Source organism: Trichomycterus rosablanca, chromosome 5, assembly GCF_030014385.1.
Source record: "Trichomycterus rosablanca isolate fTriRos1 chromosome 5, fTriRos1.hap1, whole genome shotgun sequence".
Lineage (NCBI taxonomy): Eukaryota > Metazoa > Chordata > Actinopteri > Siluriformes > Trichomycteridae > Trichomycterus > Trichomycterus rosablanca.
Window position 1 is genome coordinate 52,603,762 of NC_085992.1, and position 21,162 is coordinate 52,624,923.

The following is a 21,162-nucleotide window of genomic DNA, read 5'->3' on the forward strand; positions in this document are numbered from 1 at the left end:
CGATGAGGAGACTAAAATATTCCTGAATGTAGGTATAAAACTGCACGTCTGTCTTTGCTGCTTATTAAACTTAGTTTGAAGACTTGGTTTAAGCCTGGTTAGCACAGCAAGTAGAAGTTCTGTAGGAGGATCAGGCTAAACTTTAAGACTTCACTGATATAAGATAAATGCAGTGATAGATAAAGATCATAATAATTCAGTTATTAATATTTATAGATATTACAATACAATACAATACACAATCTAATAAAATGTACAGTATTTATAAATGTATACATTCAGAAAGAATGGGACAGGATGGAAAATGCAAATAAAAATGCTTGTTGGACGTCAAATTCCAGAACCATGGGCATTCATATGGAGTGATCCATTCTCCTTTACATCTCAAATCCAATATCTAATCTACAGGTCCAACCTTTCATTAAAGTGCATTTATTTAGAGGGAAATAAACAAAACCATGTGTGCCATAATTATTAATACTACTAGACATCCTTAAAGACAAACATGTGTATATACAGTGTATCACAAAAGTGAGTACACCCCTCACATTTCTGCAGATATTTAAGTATATCTTTTCATGGGACAACACTGACAAAATGACACTTTGACACAATGAAAAGTAGTCTGTGTGCAGCTTATATAACAGTGTAAATGTATTCTTCCCTCAAAATAACTCAATATACAGCCATTAATGTCTAAACCACCGGCAACAAAAGTGAGTACACCCCTTAGTGAAAGTTCCTGAAGTGTCAATATTTTGTGTGGCCACCATTATTTTCCAGAACTGCCTTAACTCTCCTGGGCATGGAGTTTACCAGAGCTTCACAGGTTGCCACTGGAATGCTTTTCCACTCCTCCATGACGACATCGAGATATTCGAGACTTTTCGCTCCTCCACCTTCCGCTTGAGGATGCCCCAAAGATGTTCTATTGGGTTTAGGTCTGGAGACATGCTTGGCCAGTCCATCACCTTTACCCTCAGCCTCTTCAATAAAGCAGTGGTCGTCTTAGAGGTGTGTTTGGGGTCATTATCATGCTGGAACACTGCCCTGCGACCCAGTTTCCGGAGGGAGGGGATCATGCTCTGCTTCAGTATTTCACAGTACATATTGGAGTTCATGTGTCCCTCAATGAAATGTAACTCCCCAACACCTGCTGCACTCATGCAGCCCCAGACCATGGCATTCCCACCACCATGCTTGACTGTAGGCATGACACACTTATCTTTGTACTCCTCACCTGATTGCCGCCACACATGCTTGAGACCATCTGAACCAAACAAATTAATCTTGGTCTCATCAGACCATAGGACATGGTTCCAGTAATCCATGTCCTTTGTTGACATGTCTTCAGCAAACTGTTTGCGGGCTTTCTTGTGTAGAGACTTCAGAAGAGGCTTCCTTCTGGGGTGACAGCCATGCAGACCAATTTGATGTAGTGTGCGGCGTATGGTCTGAGCACTGACAGGCTGACCCCCCACCTTTTCAATCTCTGCAGCAATGCTGACAGCACTCCTGCGCCTATCTTTCAAAGACAGCAGTTGGATGTGACACTGAGCACGTGCACTCAGCTTCTTTGGACGACCAACGCGAGGTCTGTTCTGAGTGGACCCTGCTCTTTTAAAACGCTGGATGATCTTGGCCACTGTGCTGCAGCTCAGTTTCAGGGTGTTGGCAATCTTCTTGTAGCCTTGGCCATCTTCATGTAGCGCAACAATTCGTCTTTAAAGATCCTCAGAGAGTTCTTTGCCATGAGGTGCCATGTTGGAACTTTCAGTGACCAGTATGAGAGAGTGTGAGAGCTGTACTACTAAATTGAACACACCTGCTCACTATGCACACCTGAGACCTAGTAACACTAACGAGTCACATGACATTTTGGAGGGAAAATGACAAGCAGTGCTCAATTTGGACATTTAGGGGTGTAGTCTCTTAGAGGTGTACTCACTTTTGTTGCCGGTGGTTTAGACATTAATGGCTGTATATTGAGTTATTTTGAGGGAAGAATAAATTTACACTGTTATATAAGCTGCACACAGACTACTTTTCATTGTGTCAAAGTGTCATTTTGTCAGTGTTGTCCCATGAAAAGATATACTTAAATATCTGCAGAAATGTGAGGGGTGTACTCACTTTTGTGATACACTGTATATATATATATACTAATCAGCAAAACATTAAAACCACCTCCTTGTTTCTACACTCACTGTCCATTTTATCAGCTCCACTTACCATCTAGAAGCACTTTGTAGTTCTACAATTACTGACTGTAGTCCATCTGTTTCTCTACATACTTTGTTACCCCCTTTCATGCTGTTCTTCAATGGTCAGGACCACCACAGAGCAGGTATTATTTAGGTGCTGGATGATTCTCAGCACTGCAGTGACACTGACATGGTGGTGGTGTGTTAGTGTGTGTTGTGCTGGTATGAGTGGATCAGACACAGCAGCGCTGCTGGAGTTTTTAAACACCGTGTCCACTCACTGTCCACTCTATTAGACACTCCCACCTAGTCGGTCCACCTTGTAGATGTAAAGTCAGAGACGATCGCTCATCTATTGCTGCTGTTTGAGTCGCTCATCTTCTAGACCTTCATCAGTGGACACAGGACGCTGCCCACGGGGCGCTGTTGGCTGGATATTTTTGGTTAGTGGACGATTCTCAGTCCAGCAGTTACAGTGAGGTGTTTAAAAACTCCAGCAGCGCTGCTGTGTCTGATCCACTCATACCAGCACAACACACACTAACACACCACCACCATGTCAGTGTCACTGCAGTGCTGAGAATGATCCACCACCTAAATAATACCTGCTCTGTGGGGGTCCTGTGGGGGTCCTGACCATTGAAGAACAGCATGAAAGGGGGTAACAAAGCATGTAGAGAAACAGATGGACTACAGTCAGTAATTGTAGAACTACACAGTGCTTCTATATGGTAAGTGGAGCTGATAAAATGGACAGTGAGTGTAGAAACAAGGAGTAATGTCCATTTACTGTGTATTTCACCTTTTTAAGTTGATCAGAGTGTCTAAGACCTTTCACACAATAATCCACGACTTCTTGTTTAACTAGGGTATATATTTGAGGTGACACAGAGGTCAAAATCTCTTCATTCTTCATAATAAAAAAACAAGCAGTAACAGTTCAATCTAGGACAGCTGTATTGACTTTTATAGGTCAGGAAATGGTGATAAAACACAAACTAATCAGACGTCACAGCCTTCATATCCTTTGGGAATCATAAAAACATGACGGCAGCTCATTGGTGGCAAAGCAGTAAACACAACATACTGTATATTTAGAGGGCCCACATTACTCACCTCTCTACTTGTACAACATGATGTCCCTCCAACTTTGTCAAATAAAATTAGACTCAGTAATTCCTCCTGTTTCCCAGAATCCTGACCAAACCACAGGGTTCATCCTGACTTAGTCCTAGTCACTAGTTTAGTCTTATGTTGGCTCTAGTTCACTAAGCACCGCTTGTACAAGCTCAGTGAAACACTGTTGTTTTTATTGCATTTTATTAAAAACAAGAATAAATCATGGATACAAAAGAGACTAGTGATTAAACCAGCTATTATATAGAAAGCAGTGAGAAGTTTGAAAATGGAACTCGTGCCTCGGACCGGGTCACTCAATATGGTACGGCGAAATCAACCATATCATCCATACTGAAAAATAAAGAAGTGACAAAAGGGATTAATGCAAAGAGAGTAGAGACTGTTCTTGGTGTGAGTGGGTCACCTAGAATGGAAGAAATGGAAAAACTTGTGTTAATCTGGATTAAGGAAAAACAACTGGCTAGTGAAAGTGCTTCCAACGTCCATCCATCCCCCCACCTTCCACTTATACCGTTAGCTCTGCTTAGTACAGGTACAGTGCAGATGCATTTTTATTTACATGAACACGTACATTTAATGGTCTTATAGTTTTTCGTGTGATTTTATGCATTAAGTATGATTATAAATGTTTTAATTATCAATCATGTTGGGTCTGGAATGGAATTTTTTATATTGTTCCTTAAAGGAAAAATGGATTCATAACTCATACAAACCGCAATTCAAACAGTCTTCTGGACAACTGTCTGAACAGTGAGGTTCCACTGTAAACACCAGCTTTGCGTCAGTGTTCCCATCAACAGTGTTCAATCTGGCATTTGGGGATTTTGCCAAGTAATCTTGGGATTTTTAATTTGCACTCAAGCAATTAAAATCTGCAGTAATTTTATGGTCTACAGCAGTGGTTCCCAACGGGTCATTTATTACCGGGCTGCACAGAAGGTATAAATAATTAGAGACGCTACAAGAGCAATTAAATTTCCAAAACTCTTCGGGTGTTATTGTCGCTTATCACCACTAGGTGGGAGCAGCGTCTCGGTGCAGTGTAAAAAGCTCAGGATTCACACTGATTTTCCATTCTATAGTTATTCTACATTAAATCCTCCCGCCCCCGGCGGTCCGCGACATTATATCTTATATAAAACCGGTCCATGGTGCATAAAAGGTCTACAGTCATAAATAAGGAGTGATAAAGCGTACTACTACTAAATAATAACCCCTGGTTGTTGCTGGCCATTTTTACCGCTACTGTACATTAACTTCTTTACGTACTTACGTTTTTGGGCGGCACGGTGGCTCGGTGGGTAGCACTGTCACCTCACAGCAAGAAGGTCCTGGGTTCGATTCCCAGGTGGGGCGGTCCGGGTCCTTTCTGTTCGGAGTTTGCATGTTCTCCCCTTGTCTGTGTGGGTTTCCGCCAACAGTCCAAAAACATGCAGTCAGGTTAATTGGAGACACTAAATTGTTCATGACGTGATGATGTGTTTGATATTAAACTTGAACTGATGAATTATGGGTAAGCAGTAACTACCTGTCCTGTCATGAATGGAACCAAAGTGTAAGACACCACGTTACAATGATAATAAATAAACACATTTACATTTTCTTGGATGTGAGAACATGGCATCATGTCTGTTGTGATCCGTGCATTTTACTTTAATTTTTTTGGTCATTGTTGTGATAGATTGCAGGAATAAATCTGTGTCTATCGTTAGAAACAATTAATATTGTTATTGGTGATAGTGAATCAGACTAGATGGGACTCTCTCTGGGTTTGAAAGACATTAATATATTTTATTATTATTATTGCCATTTGTAAATATTAATACTGATAATGACCCAGCTTTTTCTTTATCAGTTAACTCAGGATCTTTGTTTTTTGTGAATAATTGTGAAAATACGTTATATAAATGTTCACAGTTGTGTTGTTTTTAGTTTCTTGGGATTTGTGTAGCAGGATTTTGGGAATTCTAAAAATGCAGAGTGGCGACCCTGTGCATCAATGATGGGACGCTTATTAATGTAACACTGTACCTTCATAACTTCACTTTAGGTCTTTATAACATCTCTGACTTGCCTTGAAGGGTAAAGTTGACATCAGTATGTCATTTAGTGCTGGATTGGTTCCTCAAAATGTTCAGTTCATGGTTATGACCTTGATTGGTGGGTACACACTGCAGCTGCCTGGGGCAAGCCGTAGCCTATTGGTTAATGCCAAGTTCACACTACACGACTGGATCTCTTGTAATCGGGAGTCTTTCAGGTCGGTGTGTATTTCACACTACACGACTGATGGGTGATGGGGGGTCACACACTACACCATCCATCACCAACTGGAATCACAGGCGAGCTTCTCTGCTCTCCCAAACTACGTTCTGTCATGAATACACACGTGAGAAGTGACGAGGGGTTTAATGATACCACGTCCAAAAATGCACGTCAACAAGTAGCGAGAGATCAAGGTTTGTGTGCTGATGTGCAGCGTAAAATCAAAGAGGAAAAATAAATGAATCTGAGTGGATTTGGCAACACGAGCAGCAGGGATTGTTCTGTAGTGAGTTGGAGGTTAATAAATATTGTTTGCAATGCAGCGTGGGTGTTCTGTAGAGAACGATCAGGTCAGAAATACTGTAAAGCTCGTGTGTGTGTGCTGATGTATTCTGATATAAACTATATTACACCCCTGTACCACCTGTTTACACTCCTCTCCTGCGTTTCCCCTCACACCGTATCCTGCGTTCTCATTGGCTGTTCGACACAGCAACTCAGATCCAGATATCTGACATGCTAGAAATCTCGCTTCGCTTTGATCGAGTTGTTGAGTAAGTTCACACTTAGCGATCGAGAGCCGAGTTTCGATCGCCGAGCGAACGCCGAGTTGCTCCCGAGCCGGCAAATCTAGCGCCGACCAGCCGCCGAGCGAAAATCAGGGCAAAAATTGTGTAGTGTGAACCGGGCATAAGTCACAGGACTAGTAATCCAAAGGTTGGTGGTTCAAGCCCCACCACTGCCAGGTTGCTGCTGTTGGGCCCTTGAGCAAGGCCCCTAACCCTCAGTTGCTCAGACTGTATACTGTATCTGTAATGTAAGTCGCTTTGGATAAAGGCGTAAATGAGCACCCCTTGCTGTTCCGGAGAACCCGGAGAGCGTTATCACAGTCACACAGGTCATTACGCTGCCCATATCTGCTGCGTTCAACAAGTGTACCGGGAGTAACCACCATCAGCCTGATGTTTAACAGATCCCTCACCATGGCATGTGTGATCGACAGGTATGACAGCCATTGGTATGAACATTTGAAGGGTGTTTATATATTTTGCTATGTTTTGTAGCACGTTTGTGTTGAAAATAACAGCAGGAACAGCATTATTTGGACAGAATGTGCTCCAGAGCCGCCCTGTATAACCTCCAGCAGACTCCTGCCCTTCAGTGTGAGGGGGGTGGGGGGGGTGAGAGCTGTGTGGGGGCAGATAACGCCTCAGTCCCTTTAAACTACTGACGCACAGGGGTACAAGGGGTGAAGACGCGTCCTACAGCACGCACAACCACCTAACCTCGCATATTCCTCACAGAGCCGGTGTATGGAGGAGAATGTGAGGTGAGGCGAGTGAAGGAGAAGTACAGTAATGGAGGAGAGGACGAGGGAGGAACCATGAGTACGTGAGGTGAAGAAGGAGAAGGCGGGAAATCAGGCTCAGCTCAGCCAATGGCTGTCGAGGAGGTGGGCGTGGCTTAAGCCGGTCTCCATCCCATAGCGCTCGGTGCATCTCCTGTCAGCGCATTCACGCACCGAGCTGTGAGAGGAGCGGACGGCGGCGGTCAGTCCGGATTAGCGACGCAGGAACCATCTTCATGCCGGCTTCTCGTTATCGCGACCTTCTCTGAGACACAGAACGCGCCGTCGAGGTCGCCGCTAAGGGCTGGACAGCGTCCCGTTTATCGTCCGTTCGAGTTTACCTCAGAACCGCGGAGCAGAATGATAGCAGCTCAGCTTCTGGCCTACTACTTCACCGAGCTGAAGGATGACCAGGTCAAGAAGGTGAGTGTCGCTCGTGATGAGGGTGGACGTGTGAACTCGGTGCTTGTTTTGTGGTATTAGTAATCTGAGCTCATCTGAGGGGAGATGAGACGCGCTCTGCCTCGCGTCCTGCTGCCTCGAGCAGCTACGTCACAACCCCAGCAGCGTGACGTCACGAGGGTGTACGTGGGCACCGACACATAGGAGCATCAGCACAGCGCCGTGCTACTGCTACTGCTACTGCAATGTCCTTGAGAGTAGGATGTAGATGTCACAGGACTGTGCTACCGTAATGGCCTCCGTGTGACGGGGGGGGGTGTTGTGACCGTAAACACGCCCTCCCCCAGCCGTGTACAGTGTCGGGTTTCAGCAGGGATCCGCTTCCTCCGCAGAACGCGGCAGGATCAGGCAGTGCCAGCTGGGTGCGGCTGTAGTGCATCAGAATGGAAATGTTTTGTTTCATTAGTTCTACAGTACAGTGACATTCCTGGAAGTGAAGGTCGAATCGAATGTGGGGGTCATGCTCAGGGGCCCAATGGTGTCAACCTCAGCTTTGATACACCTCGTGTTTACGTTTACATTTTCGGCATTCAGCGGACGCTTTTATCCAAAGCGACTTGCAGTTATGACTGAACACGATTTTGAGGGTTGAGGGCCTTGCTCAGGGGCCCAACAGTGGCAACCTAGCAGTGGTGGTGAGGCTTGAACCGGCAACCTTTTGATTACTAGTCCAGTACCTCAACCACTGAGCTATCACTGCCCTTGTTCATGTACAATATTCATCTATATCACATATGTACCGAGCTGCATCGCTGTACGTGACCGGCGCCGGTTTTCGCGCTGGGCGGCGTCGGCGGCGCGGCTAGAAGACTCCAAAGGTTGCCATGACAACAGCCAGGAGCAACGTGACTAGCTGCACCCCGATCTTCTGACCACTCGCCCACACGGTGTGCACCCGTGCCGGCCCTAGATCACTATTATGTTAAATAGATACCCCCCCCCCCCTCCATTGTGTCTGCTCACATCAGTTTGAGAAGGCTGTGTAAGATCCTGTTGCGCAACCGCCGGCTCCACACCCCCTCCCACCCCCTTACAAGTGAAAACGACACGTTACGGAGGTACGGCGGGTCACAGAGGGGACGTTCACGTTCTCAGCATTTAGGAGACGCTTTTATCCAGAGCGACTTACAGCACTGCGACTGTATATACCGTCTGAGCGATGGAGGCCTAAGGGCCTTGCTCAAGGGCCCAACAGTGGCGACCTGGCGGCGGTGGGGCTTAAACCAGCGACCTTACGATTACTAGTCCTCTAACTCGACCGCTACGCTACAAGATGTGAAGGAACGTCTGGAAGGGTCATTACCAGTCATTTATATTGATGTAGTTGCTCCCATGGGGGGGGGGGCACGGTGGCTGGGTGGGTAGCACTGTAGCCTCACAGCAGGAAGGTCCTGGGTTCGATTCCCAGGCGGATTGGTCTGGGTCCTTTCTGCGTGGGTTTCCTCTGGGTGCTCCGGTTTCCTCCGACAGTCCAAACACGTGCAGTCAGGTTGCTTGGAGACACTGTAATTGCCCTGTAGGTGAATGTGCCCTGCGATGGACCGGCGCCCCGTCCTGGGTGTTACTGTGTGCCCTGCGCCCATTGAAAAGCCGGGATAGGCTCCGGCACCTTCCTATCATTGCATGTGGTATTATTATTGTAATTGTAAGGGTGGCTCATATTAAATAAGGGTCTCAGGGTGGCACGATGTATTATTGGATGGCACAGTCGCCTCACAGCAGGAAGATTGTTTTCTGGTTTTGATTCCTTTCTGTGTGGAGTTTGCATGTTCTCCCTGTGCCTGTGTGGGTTTCCTCCAGATGCTCTGGTTTCTTCCGAGTCAGGTTAACTGGAGCTACTAGAAATTGTCCTAAGTGTGTGTGTGTGTGTGTGTGTGTGTGTGTGTGTGTGTCCTGTGATGAACTGGTGACCTGTCCAGGGTGTTTCCTACCTTTCAGACCCACTGTGACCCTGACCGGGATAAAGCGCTGCTATATCAGACACTGAATGAATAAAATGTTCTTTATAATAAATGTTGGTCACTGGTGTGAGGCACCCACAGCACCTACTGTAGCTTCACTATAATAATTAAATAAGCTTCATATGTTTAAAACTATTAAAAATGACGCAGTGTAAACCTCATAAGGTGTATTTTTGTTTTCACCTTGGTTATTACATCACACGTTACAACCAGCCTAAATCTCCCATAGCAACCAGTACCGAACCCACCCACTACTACCACACGCGGACATCCCGAATCAGTGGAATCAACACGCGTGTGTGTATTTATTTATCGTGGTTCTGCTCTTCAGATTAACACTGCTGCATGTGTCTGAGGGTCGTCTGGTTCTGACGTGAGGGGGGGGGTCCTCGTTAAGTAGTCCTCGTTATGCCCATGTCTGGAGACCCGGGTCTAAGTCAGATCTCCTATGTGGAGAAATAAACAGGGTTTTCAATAAATCGTCTCTAGCGCGTCCTGTGCTGAATAAGCACGTTCAGAACCCTGTACGTTTCTCTCCCGTACATCACCGGATCGTAGTGTCGTAATACTGATAACGCTGCACGAAAGCTAACGCCACTGCGCGTTAATTACACGTCACTGAACTACGCCGATCGAATCGACGGAACGAGCGGCCCGCGTTTGTTGAGTACAACCGACGGCGTAACACCCGACCGTCCTCGCTTTCTACTTTAATGTAGCTAGCTACTAAAGATATCAACCAAAACGTGTGAATATCGCTGCACTGTTACGCCGGTGAATCGTGCTGCTTCCTGCGCTTATTTAAGAGGCTTATAAAAGAAAAAAAAACAATATAAGAGGCTTCCAGTTCAGTGACATAAATTCAGTGCGCAGTAGCGTTAGCTCACATGGAGCGATATTCATATTTTGACTCTTTAACGACTTCATAATTCAGAGGATCCGGTGATAATAGACGGAAGAATCTCCATAAAACAAAACCTCACAGCTCTGGAACATTTTTTATGGCTACAGGATGCGAGACATTTCTCTTAGACCCGGGTTACCAAATATGGGCGTAACAACACGGCGTGGCCTACGAACTGACGACGCGACTTCAGTGCTCTATAATAGTGATGGTACATGGTGTGGACCAGTGTTAATTTCGTTGACGAATGATTTTCGTCATAGTTTTCGTCAACGAACCTTTTTTTTCATGACGGAAACGAGACGATAACTGAATAAAAACGACATAAAAGGATAAAAACTATGACGGAATGAATCGACACTTTCGTCAACGAATAAAAACGAGACGAAAATGTTTGGCAGGGACGACATCCAATCAGAACAAGTTAGAAAGAGATCCAATCAGAAGTACTTTAGCGTATGAAGAGCACACTCGCACAGGTCTGATCTAAACCCGGGAAGACCAGACCGGCCTGTGAACTTTCTTTACTCATGGAACCAGATTAACTCCACAATGTCAACAGGGAGAAAGAGGAGAGCCGATATATCTGGACACGTTTCTCATTTGACGTCGTGAGAAACAAGACGATGTGTGTAAACCATGTGGGGCGACGATCTCGGGTAAAAACACAACACATCTGGAACATCTGGCACCGCTGGCAGTATAACGGCAACATAACTAGAGATGGACCGATCGGGGTTTTTGGCACCGATCTCCGATCTCCTTTCAGGAACATCGGCCGATAGCTGATTCCGATCGGGGGGGGGGGTGTGCGCTTTTAAAAGAGACGCAGTTACAGAGTTACAGAGACGCTTCGTTCACAGTATCGCTATAAGTGATTCATTGATTCATGAGTCGATTCGTTTTTATGTGAAGCGTAAGTTTCTCTTCTCGGTTATCTCTCCGTGTTTACTGTTATTAATTAAATGTCGTGGTTTTAAATAAACACCAGCTACTACACAACATTCTGTGTGACTCTCTTACATTAAAATGAATAAACTTTTGCCTCTGATTGGCTCTGTAACGTTTTCTGTTCTCATCTACATCACAAGTAAGAACCGCTCACGATTTACCAAAGTGAACCAGGAGTTTATATAACGTGCTGATAGAATCCACTCAGATGTGACCGGGTCGAATTATCTTTTTAAAGTAAATATTACAATCAGCAAGATTACATCGTAAGAGCTTTCACGATGGTTTCTGTACGATGGTTGATGAATGGTGATGTGATGGTTGGTGCTTCGTAGCTCAAAGTCTGGATCGATCCACTGAGCCGTTAACTTAACGAGATCTTTATAGATCACACGATCGGATCGGCTACTTTTAGGAGATATCGCCGATCGCCGATAGCATATTTTGATTAAAAATCGGCCGATACCGATTCGTAGCCGATCGATCGTCCCATCTCTAAACATAACGGCACAGCTGCTTTTACGGTACCCAGTTTTATAAAGAATGTAATATGCAATTAGTTATGAACAATGTATATATGTTTCATGCAGAGCGGAACTACTGCTCATTAATATTGTGTTATTGTTCTGCTCAATAAGCAGCTCAGGTAAATAAAGATGTTTGAAATAAGTTACATGAAATAAGTATATAATGACTTAAATAATTTAAGGGAAGTGATGAAAAAGCATTTACATTTTACACCCTTTATATTCTTATGATAATTAGTCGACTCAAACTAAAACGATTCAGATGACTAAATGATGACTAAAACTAAATCAAAATTAACACTGGTGTGGACCTCCTGTGTTCCTGCTCAGGTCGATAAGTACCTGTACTCCATGCGCTTCTCCGATGAGACCCTGCGAGACGTCATGTGTCGCTTCCGCATGGAGCTGGGAAAAGGGCTGGGACGCGACACCAACCCCACCGCCACCGTCAAGATGCTTCCCACCTTCGTCAGGTCCATCCCCGATGGGTCAGGTAAGACTGGACACCAGTGTGACATTGAAAAGTGTGTGTGTGTGTGTGCGCGCTCACGATCACCTCGTCACTTTCAGCATTTACAGTACCGTGACAGTATACAGTCTAAGCAATCGTGGGTTAAGGGCCTTGCTCAGGGGCCAACCGTAGCCACCTGGCAGTAGTGGGGCGGGTTTGAACCAGCGACCTTTCTGTTACCAGTCCAGTACCTTAACCACTAGGCATGATATAAGGTTCTGCATATATGAGCAGTCTGAGATGAATCCAGCAGGAAGGATTAATACTGGGCGGCTATTTTCTGACCGCTGAATGACAGACCGAGAACAGCTGAGAGTGAAGAACCGATCTGACCTCACACTGGACTCAAGCGTGTCCTGCACCAGTGGTTCATGGGAAAGGCGCGACCTTAATGTAGATCGGAACCAGTCAAAGAGTAGAGGTGTTAGGAACCTAACCTAAAGCTCATCCCTCCCTAGCACAAACGCCCAGCCGACCGGTGGCAGTGTCGAGTCTCGAACCCAGGAGTTCAGAATCTCGGTGCTGGTGTGCTAGCGGGATATCCCGGGCGCTGCGCCACCTGGGCGCCTACTCAGTAAAATGTTTAACACTGTCAGATTGTAATTAGTCGTATCCAATTCCCCGATCATGTTTGACCTCTGCTGCTGCAGTAGGTGACACACACGCCCCCTCCGACACGTGCGCAGTACAGACCGCTTCTTTTCTCCTGCATTGGCCAGGTTCATGCGGAGATCTGTATCGTGCACGGAGGGTCACGCACTGATCTCCACTATCCCCCGTCTGTGTGTCGTGCAGCACCATCCATCAGCCAGCAGAGGGCGTAACCGCAGCACTTATGAGGAATCACCTCCGGCGTCCCACCCTCAGACCAGCCGATTGTTGTCTGTACAGGCGCCTGGTCTATATTTAGATGTAACGCTGCGTGTTATTGTTATAGTGGTGAATCTCGTATCGGGTGTAATTTATAACTGAAACGTTATTATTATTATCAGTAGAGACGCACGAGTACCGATACTGGTGTCGGGTATCTGCCCGATACCGCGCTCACTAACTCGTACTCGTACTCGCAGACGAGGCTCCGATACTGAACATCCGATACCGTGAGCCTAGTGCACGTCGCTGCGTTATACCCGGTTCACACTACACGATCTTTGCCCTGATTCTCGCTCGGCGGCCGGTCGGCGCTAGATTTGTCGGCTCGGGAGCGACTCGGCGTTCGAGTTCTCTAGCACGTCAGATATCTGATCCGAGATGTGCGACTGGGAATGAGTGACATGTGGAACAGCCAATGAGAACGCAGGATACGGTGTGAGGGGAAACACAGGAGAGGAGTGTAAACAGGTGGGACGGGTGGATAATATAGTTTATATCAGAATACATCAGCACACACACTCACGTTTTACAGTATTTCTGACCTGATCGTTCTCTACATAACACCAACATTGCAAAAATATTTATTAACCTCCAACTCACTACAGAACGATCCGTGCTGCTCGTGTTGCCAGATCCACTCAGATTCATTTATTTTTCCTCCTTGATTTCATCACGTCAGCACACAAACACTTTGATCTCTCGCTGCTTGTTGACGTGTATTTTTGGACGCGGTATCATTAAACTTCTCGTCACTTCTCACGTGTGTTTGTGTTAAAAAAAAAACGGTATTCTAAATACAAAAATACTCGTACTCGGTTGGGAAAAAATGGTATCGATGCGTCCCTAATTATAATGATTATACATACATACGTGTGCAGTGGTAACGGCTGTGTGTAGCTTCAACAATCCTGACACTCACTGAGCAGGAAATTAAAGCAATGCTGCCTGATCAGCAAACACGGGCAGTTCCGATACGTCCCAGCACTGTCACTACTGACTGGCGTCCTGTTTAATCAGTGACCGCACCAGTATCCTGCCTGCAGCATCATTCAGTAGTGCAGGCTTACATCACAGATTAATCCATATTCAAGCTGGAAAAGCCGGTCCGGTCCGCTGTGTGTGCACGCCCCTGTGTGCCGGCGTCAGATTTCAGACGTGAGGGGTTAGCTCTGACAATCGATACTCCTTCATATCTATATTATCAGATATTTATGCTAAAAACAAAAACATGACCTGTATATTTGTACATGTTGAGTAATAAACTGTAGTGAGGAGGTTAGTGAGGTCGGACCGTCATGGCGACCCCACTCCTCCACCGATAATCGTCTGAGTGTTTCTGAGAACAGACGGCCGACACGGACGCAGCCGTTATTTATAATCTCTTTATAATGCGTATCGTGCTATCAGGTAGCATCAGGATAACAACACAGTGAGTCAGGACACGAAGACACGTTTAGCCGACCGACCCGACTTCTCAAAGAACGTTTGAAGGGCAAACATGGCCGCCGCTGAAGGCTGTGATGTACGGGACGCGTCGTCCTCGAGTTCTGTGGGTTTGTGTAGGGGGGGGTGAGCAGCACGTCTCAGGATACACCCATCAGCCATAACATTATGACCACCTCGTTTCTACACTCACTGTCCATGTTATCAGCTCCACTTACCATATAGAAGCACTTTGTAGTTCTACAATTACTGACTGTAGTCCATCTGTTTCTCTACATGCTTTGTTACCCCCTTTCACAGGACCCCCACAGAGCAGGTATTATTTAGGTGGAGGATGATTCTCAGCACTGCAGTGACACTGACATGGTGGTGGTGTGTTAGTGTGTGCTGTGCTGGTATGAGTGGATCAGACACAGCAGCGCTGCTGGAGTTTTTAAACACCTCACTGTCACTGCTGGACCGAGAATAGTCCACCGACCAAAAACATCCAGCCGACAGCGCCCCGTGGGCAGCGTCCTGTGCCCACTGATGAAGGTCTAGAAGATGACCAACTGAAACAGCAGCAATAGATGAGCGATCGTCTCTGACTTTACATCTACAAGGTGGACCGACTAGGTAGGAGTGTCTAATAGAGTGGACGGTGAGTGGACACGGTGTTTAAAAACTCCAGCAGCGCTGCTGTGTCTGATCCACTCATACCAGCACAACACACACTAACACACCACCACCATGTCAGTGTCACTGCAGTGCTGAGAATCATCCACCACCTAAATAATACCTGCTCTGTGGGGGTCCTGTGGGGGTCCTGACCATTGAAGAACAGCATGAAAGGGGGTAACAAAGCATGTAGAGAAACAGATGCACTACAGTCAGTAGTTGTAGAACTACAAAGTGCTTCTATATGGTAAGTGGAGCTGATAACATGGACAGTGAGTGTAGAAACGAGGTGGTTGTAATGTTATGGCTGGGGTACCGGGGTAATAATCAGAAGGTCGCTGGTTTGAACCCTGCCAACCCTCAACAGATTGAATTGTATTCAGTCATAATAATAAGTTGCTTTGTGAAATCAGCTTATATACTCCCAGACACGCGCCCTCTGCTGGCTGATCCATGGTGCTGCACTGCACAGAGACGGGGGATAACGGAGATCGGTGCGAGATCCGTATGAACCCCGGCGCAGGGGAAAAGAAGCGGTCTGTGCTGCACACGTGTCGGAGGGGGCGTGTGTTAGTCACGCCCCTCCTCGGTCGGCGGTGGAGGTCTGCAGCAGTACAGGAGGATTGGATATGACTAAATTGAGGGTAAAATGAAGCATGTGTCTATAACTGTGTTATTACTGGCCCGTTCTCAGCTCTGTCATGTTGTCTGATGTTCTAGAGAAGGGAGACTTCATCGCTCTGGATGTGGGGGGCTCAAACTTCCGAATCCTGCGAGTGAAAGTGTCTCACGAGAAGAAACAGACGGTGCAGATGGAGAGTCAGAGCTACGACACGCCCGAGGACATCATCCACGGCAGCGGCTCTCGGGTATTAAACCCTACTGTTATTAATCCTGTATTAGGAACATAATACACACAGGACTAAGAGGGGGGAGCGCTGGGTGTGAACATATAGGAATACACGGCACTAACGTCCACAAAGTGCTAAACATGCACATCTGATCAAGAGTAAAATAAACAACGTAAATACATCTGTAAATATATACACACACACACACACACACACACACACACACACACACACACACACACAGCGCTATCTTGTAACTTAAAGACGTCGAGTTTCGAGGTATTTTTCCCCATAAGGATGTTTGGAGAACCTGCTAATGCGTCCATGGTCCCGTGCAGCTGCAGATATTTGAGTCTCATGTAAAATAATGAGGTTGTTTTTGACACTTAAACACTGAAAATAACACAAATATAATATAAACACACTGAAATACAATTACTAACAGTTACACATCAATAACAATACAATAAAAGCTGCACTTTAGTTTTACTTCTTTATTGTTTCCTGACGCTTCTTAATGCTGGAGATGCTCGATCTCGGAATACCGTATTCCCTTCAGCACCGGCGCATTCACACGAGAACAAAACTCAGCGTGACTTACTGTAGTAAAACGGCGAGTGAGGAATGTGATTAGTGGAGGAACTTATGAGCAGTAATAATGAAGAGAAGTTTAGTGCTCCTGTCTCCTTCTTTTACTACATTAAACCACGTTAAGCTTTATTCTGAACCAGAAGCGTTTTAGACTCTGGGAGAAGCTGATTCTGATTCTCACCATTTCTCAGAAGCAGGAGCTGTAACACAAGTTTAAAAGTGAAACAGGGAGGAGAATCCAGATAAACACAGATACATGTGGAGCTGTAACCCTGGATCTGCACCTTATTCCACACTGATGCAGGTTCAGATCGGATTCACACGCTGATGACGTGCGCCACCTAGTGGACGATTACAGAACTACCGGTCTCGGTACCTGGACTGGGTTAAATCGAGGTTTCTCTGTAATTATACGACTTGAGTGTTGAGCTCTGTGTGTGTGTGTGTGTGTGTGTGTGTGTGTGTGTGTGTGTGTGCAGTTGTTTGATCATGTAGCTGAATGTCTGGGAGACTTTATGGAGAAACGTAACATCAAGGATAAGAAGCTTCCAGTGGGATTCACCTTCTCATTCCCCTGTGCCCATACTAAACTGGACGAGGTAAGAAAACCACCACTCACTCGCCTCAGAGTCTTTATATTCTGTTTTTAGTCATTTCCAATTCCCCACTGCTGATTAGAATAGAATAGAATAGAACGGCTTTATTTATTACACGTACGACTACACGTCTACAGTACGATGTTTAGAAGCTGGGGTCAGAGTGCAGATTCTAACTCTCGAAGTTTCAATTGATTGCCCAAAGCTCCACCCACTGGGTTCCCACTGTCATTTCCAATCAAGGAGAGCCGGATCACCACACGTGTCCAATCTGCACCGCTTCTTATCACCTGCCAGTGTTGGCTTAGTATGGAGAGACACACTAAGCTCCATGTGACCCCCCTAATCTAGCAAATGCTTTATCCCGTTATGACTGAATAATGTGCAAGCACCCGAGGCTTAAGGGCCTCGCTCAGAGGGGCCCAAACCAGCAGCCTTCTGGCACTGGAGCAGTCCCAGAGGTCAGAATATTGAAGCGTAGAGACCCTGTCCGATAAAGAATGTGGGAATCAGTGCTGGCGGAAAGCCAGACTGAGGTAGAAACCAGAATGTCAGTCATCTGCGCCTCCCAGCTCCCTCTGCTGGCCAAAAGTGGCAGAGCAGTTGGGCATGATACTGCAACTCGTGCTCTCCTGCCCATCTTTACATTAAAACTGATGTTTTCTCCGCTGAAGGCGGTTTTGCTGACGTGGACGAAGCGTTTTAAAGCCAGCGGAGTGGAGGGCATGGACGTGGTCAAACTTCTGAACAAAGCCATCAAGAAGCGAGGGGTGAGTCCGATCATCTGAGCACATGTTGATATGATCTCGAGCGTTCTGGGAGAACACGGTGCCACGGCGGGTGTCTGATGTTCCGTTTCAGGACTATGAGGCGGACATCATGGCGGTGGTGAACGACACCGTGGGGACCATGATGACCTGCGGCTTCGACGACCAGCGCTGCGAAGTCGGCATCATCATCGGTAAAAGGGCTTTGCTCAGGGGTCCGGTGCGGTGCTTTAAGCTCCGAGGTACCACCCTCACCCGCGCTCTGTGTGTCCCCCCCAGGTACGGGCACTAACGCCTGCTACATGGAGGAGCTGAGGCACATCGACCTGGTGGAGGGAGACGAGGGACGGATGTGCATCAACACCGAGTGGGGGGCGTTCGGGGACGACGGCCTGCTGGAGGACATCAGGACCGATTTCGACCGGGACATCGACCGCGGCTCGTTCAATCCTGGCAAACAGCTGTAAGATACGGACTTTATTATTATTATTATTAATTATTAATAATAATCGTTAATAAAGGTCAATGAGGGTCTCTGTGCAGCGCCATCGACCCCCCCTGCTGGCTGATCGACGGCACTGCACAGAGACGGAAGATAATGTGTGATGATTAAATGGTTGCAGGTTCGAGAAGATGGTGAGCGGGATGTACATGGGCGAGCTGGTGAGACTCATCCTGGTGAAAATGGCCAAGGAGGGGCATCTATTCGAGGGCAGAATCACCCCGGAGCTTCTGACCAAGGGCAAAATAGAAACCAAGCACGTCTCCGCCATCGAGAAGTGAGTCGGACCGGCGTCCGTTTACTTTCGCCCGCCTCGTACGATCGCTTTAAACGACCGACCCGATCACCTGATGGTCGTGTGTTCGCGTCCCGTTTATTTTCATTTCATTTCAGGAGCAAAGAGGGCCTGACCAAGGCTAAGGAGGTCCTGACCCGCCTGGGCGTGAAGCCGTCGGCGGACGACTGCATCGCCGTGCAGCACGTGTGCGCCATCGTCTCCTTCCGCTCGGCCAACCTGGTGGCCGCCGCGCTGGGCGCCATCCTGACCCGCCTGAAGGACAACAAGAACGTCCCCCGACTCAAAACCACCGTGGGCATCGACGGCTCGCTCTACAAGATGCACCCGCAGTAAGGACTCGCAGTCTGAACAGTTGAGGGTTAAGGGCCTTGCTCAAGGGCCCGACAGTGGCAACCTGGTGATGGGGCTCGGACCAGCGACCTCTCAGTTAATAGAACTGTGGTGGCCTTTACAGAGCCCTGAACTAAAATGGGATGAATTGGAATGCCAATCGAGACACAAATGCTCCTTTGGTTGAGTCATGTAGAGAATGATTCTTTTGAACAGAGTCAGTCGTGTAGAGAACGATTCGTTTGAACAGAGTCAGTCGTGTAGAGAACGATTCGTTTGAACAGAGTCAGTCGTGTAGAGAACGATTCGTTTGAACAGAGTCAGTCGTGTAGAGAATGATTCATTTGAACAGAGTCATTTAAGATGAGAATGATTCGTTTGAACAGAGTCAGTCGTGTAGAGAATGATTCATTTGAACAGAATCATTTATGTTGAGAATGATTCATTTGAACAGAGTCAGTCATGTAGAGAATGATTCTTTTGAACAGAGTCAGTCGTGTAGAGAATGATTCGTTTGAACAGAGTCAGTCGTGTAGAGAATGATTCGTTTGAACAGAGTCAGTCATGTAGAGAATGATTCATTTGAACAGAGTCAGTCATGTAGAGAATGATTCATTTGAACAGAGTCAGTCATGTAGAGAATGATTCATTTGAACAGAATCATTTATGTTGAGAATCAGTTGTGAGCCGGTCGTGACACGAACGCTCTTTTGGTTGGGCGCAAATTCCCACAGTCACACTCAGAAGATTATCGTCTGTTTCAGCTACATGGAGCAACAAGCTCAGTGGTTATGGTACTAGTAATCAGAGGGTTGTTGGTTCACGACTCCCTACAGTCCGAAGTTATCTTCCAACTCAACGACTTCACTCCCTAGGGTTCAGATCTCACTCAAAATGATGGAATTCTCAGTGCAGTCCAGTTCACCACTACAGGAACCACTGGGGTGACTGGAACACACCCGCTAAAGTGGTTCAGCTGGGCATAAACCATGAAGGTTCCATGATGGACCTCGCTGTGTGAACACTGGGTGTGTCTGCAGATCCTGAAGCGAGATCCTTCCTGAACTATCCAGTCAGACTGGTGAGACTGGTTTTCCCTGGAGAGTGTAAGGAACAGGACTGCTGGGGTCATCCCCCCCCCCCCCCCCCCCCCCCCCCCCAGTACTCTGATCAGATCATGTATCATGCAGGACCTGGCAGGCTGTATAAACACACACACTCAGACAGAAGTATGTGAGGCACTCGGGCCCCTCGGGGACTCTCTGCTGGGTTTAGCAGCCCCGCTCCGCTCAGGTTTGTTTATTTATGGTTCTGGACGTGACACACGAGTAGCTGTTTATTCCCCCCTGTTAGAAACCAGTGCTGCACTTCTCCAGACTGGAGACTGTACTGTGTTCTATACTTCACTCTTCACCTTATATATACAGTGTATCACAAAAGTGAGTACACCCCTCACATTTCTGCAAATATTTTATTATATCTTTTCATGGGACAACACTATAGAAATAAAACTTGGATATAACTTAGAGTAGTCAGTGTACAGCTTGTATAGCAGTGTAGATTTACTGTCTTCTGAAAATAACTCAACACACAGCCATTAATGTCTAAATAGCTGGCAACATAAGTGAGTACACCCCACAGTGAACATGTCCAAATTGTGCCCAAAGTGTCAATATTTTGTGTGACCACCATTATTATCCAGCACTGCCTTAACCCTCCTGGGCATGGAATTCACCAGAGCTGCACAGGTCGCTACTGGAATCCTCTTCCACTCCTCCATGATGACATCACGGAGTTGGTGGATGTTAGACACCTTGAACTCCTCCACCTTCCACTTGAGGATGCGCCACAGGTGCTCAATTGGGTTTAGTCCATCACCTTTACCTTCAGCTTCCTCAGCAAGGCAAGTTGTCATCTTGGAGGTTGTGTTTGGGGTCGTTATCCTGTTGGAAAACGCCATGAGGCCCAGTTTTCGAAGGGA

General features: G+C 46.6%; 1 pseudogene; it reads left to right on the top strand.

The window, feature by feature from the left end:
- The first annotated feature begins 7,106 nt into the window (after positions 1–7,106).
- LOC134315253 (hexokinase-1-like) overlaps positions 7,107–21,162 on the top strand; it is an 80,152-nt pseudogene continuing 66,096 nt past the window's right edge.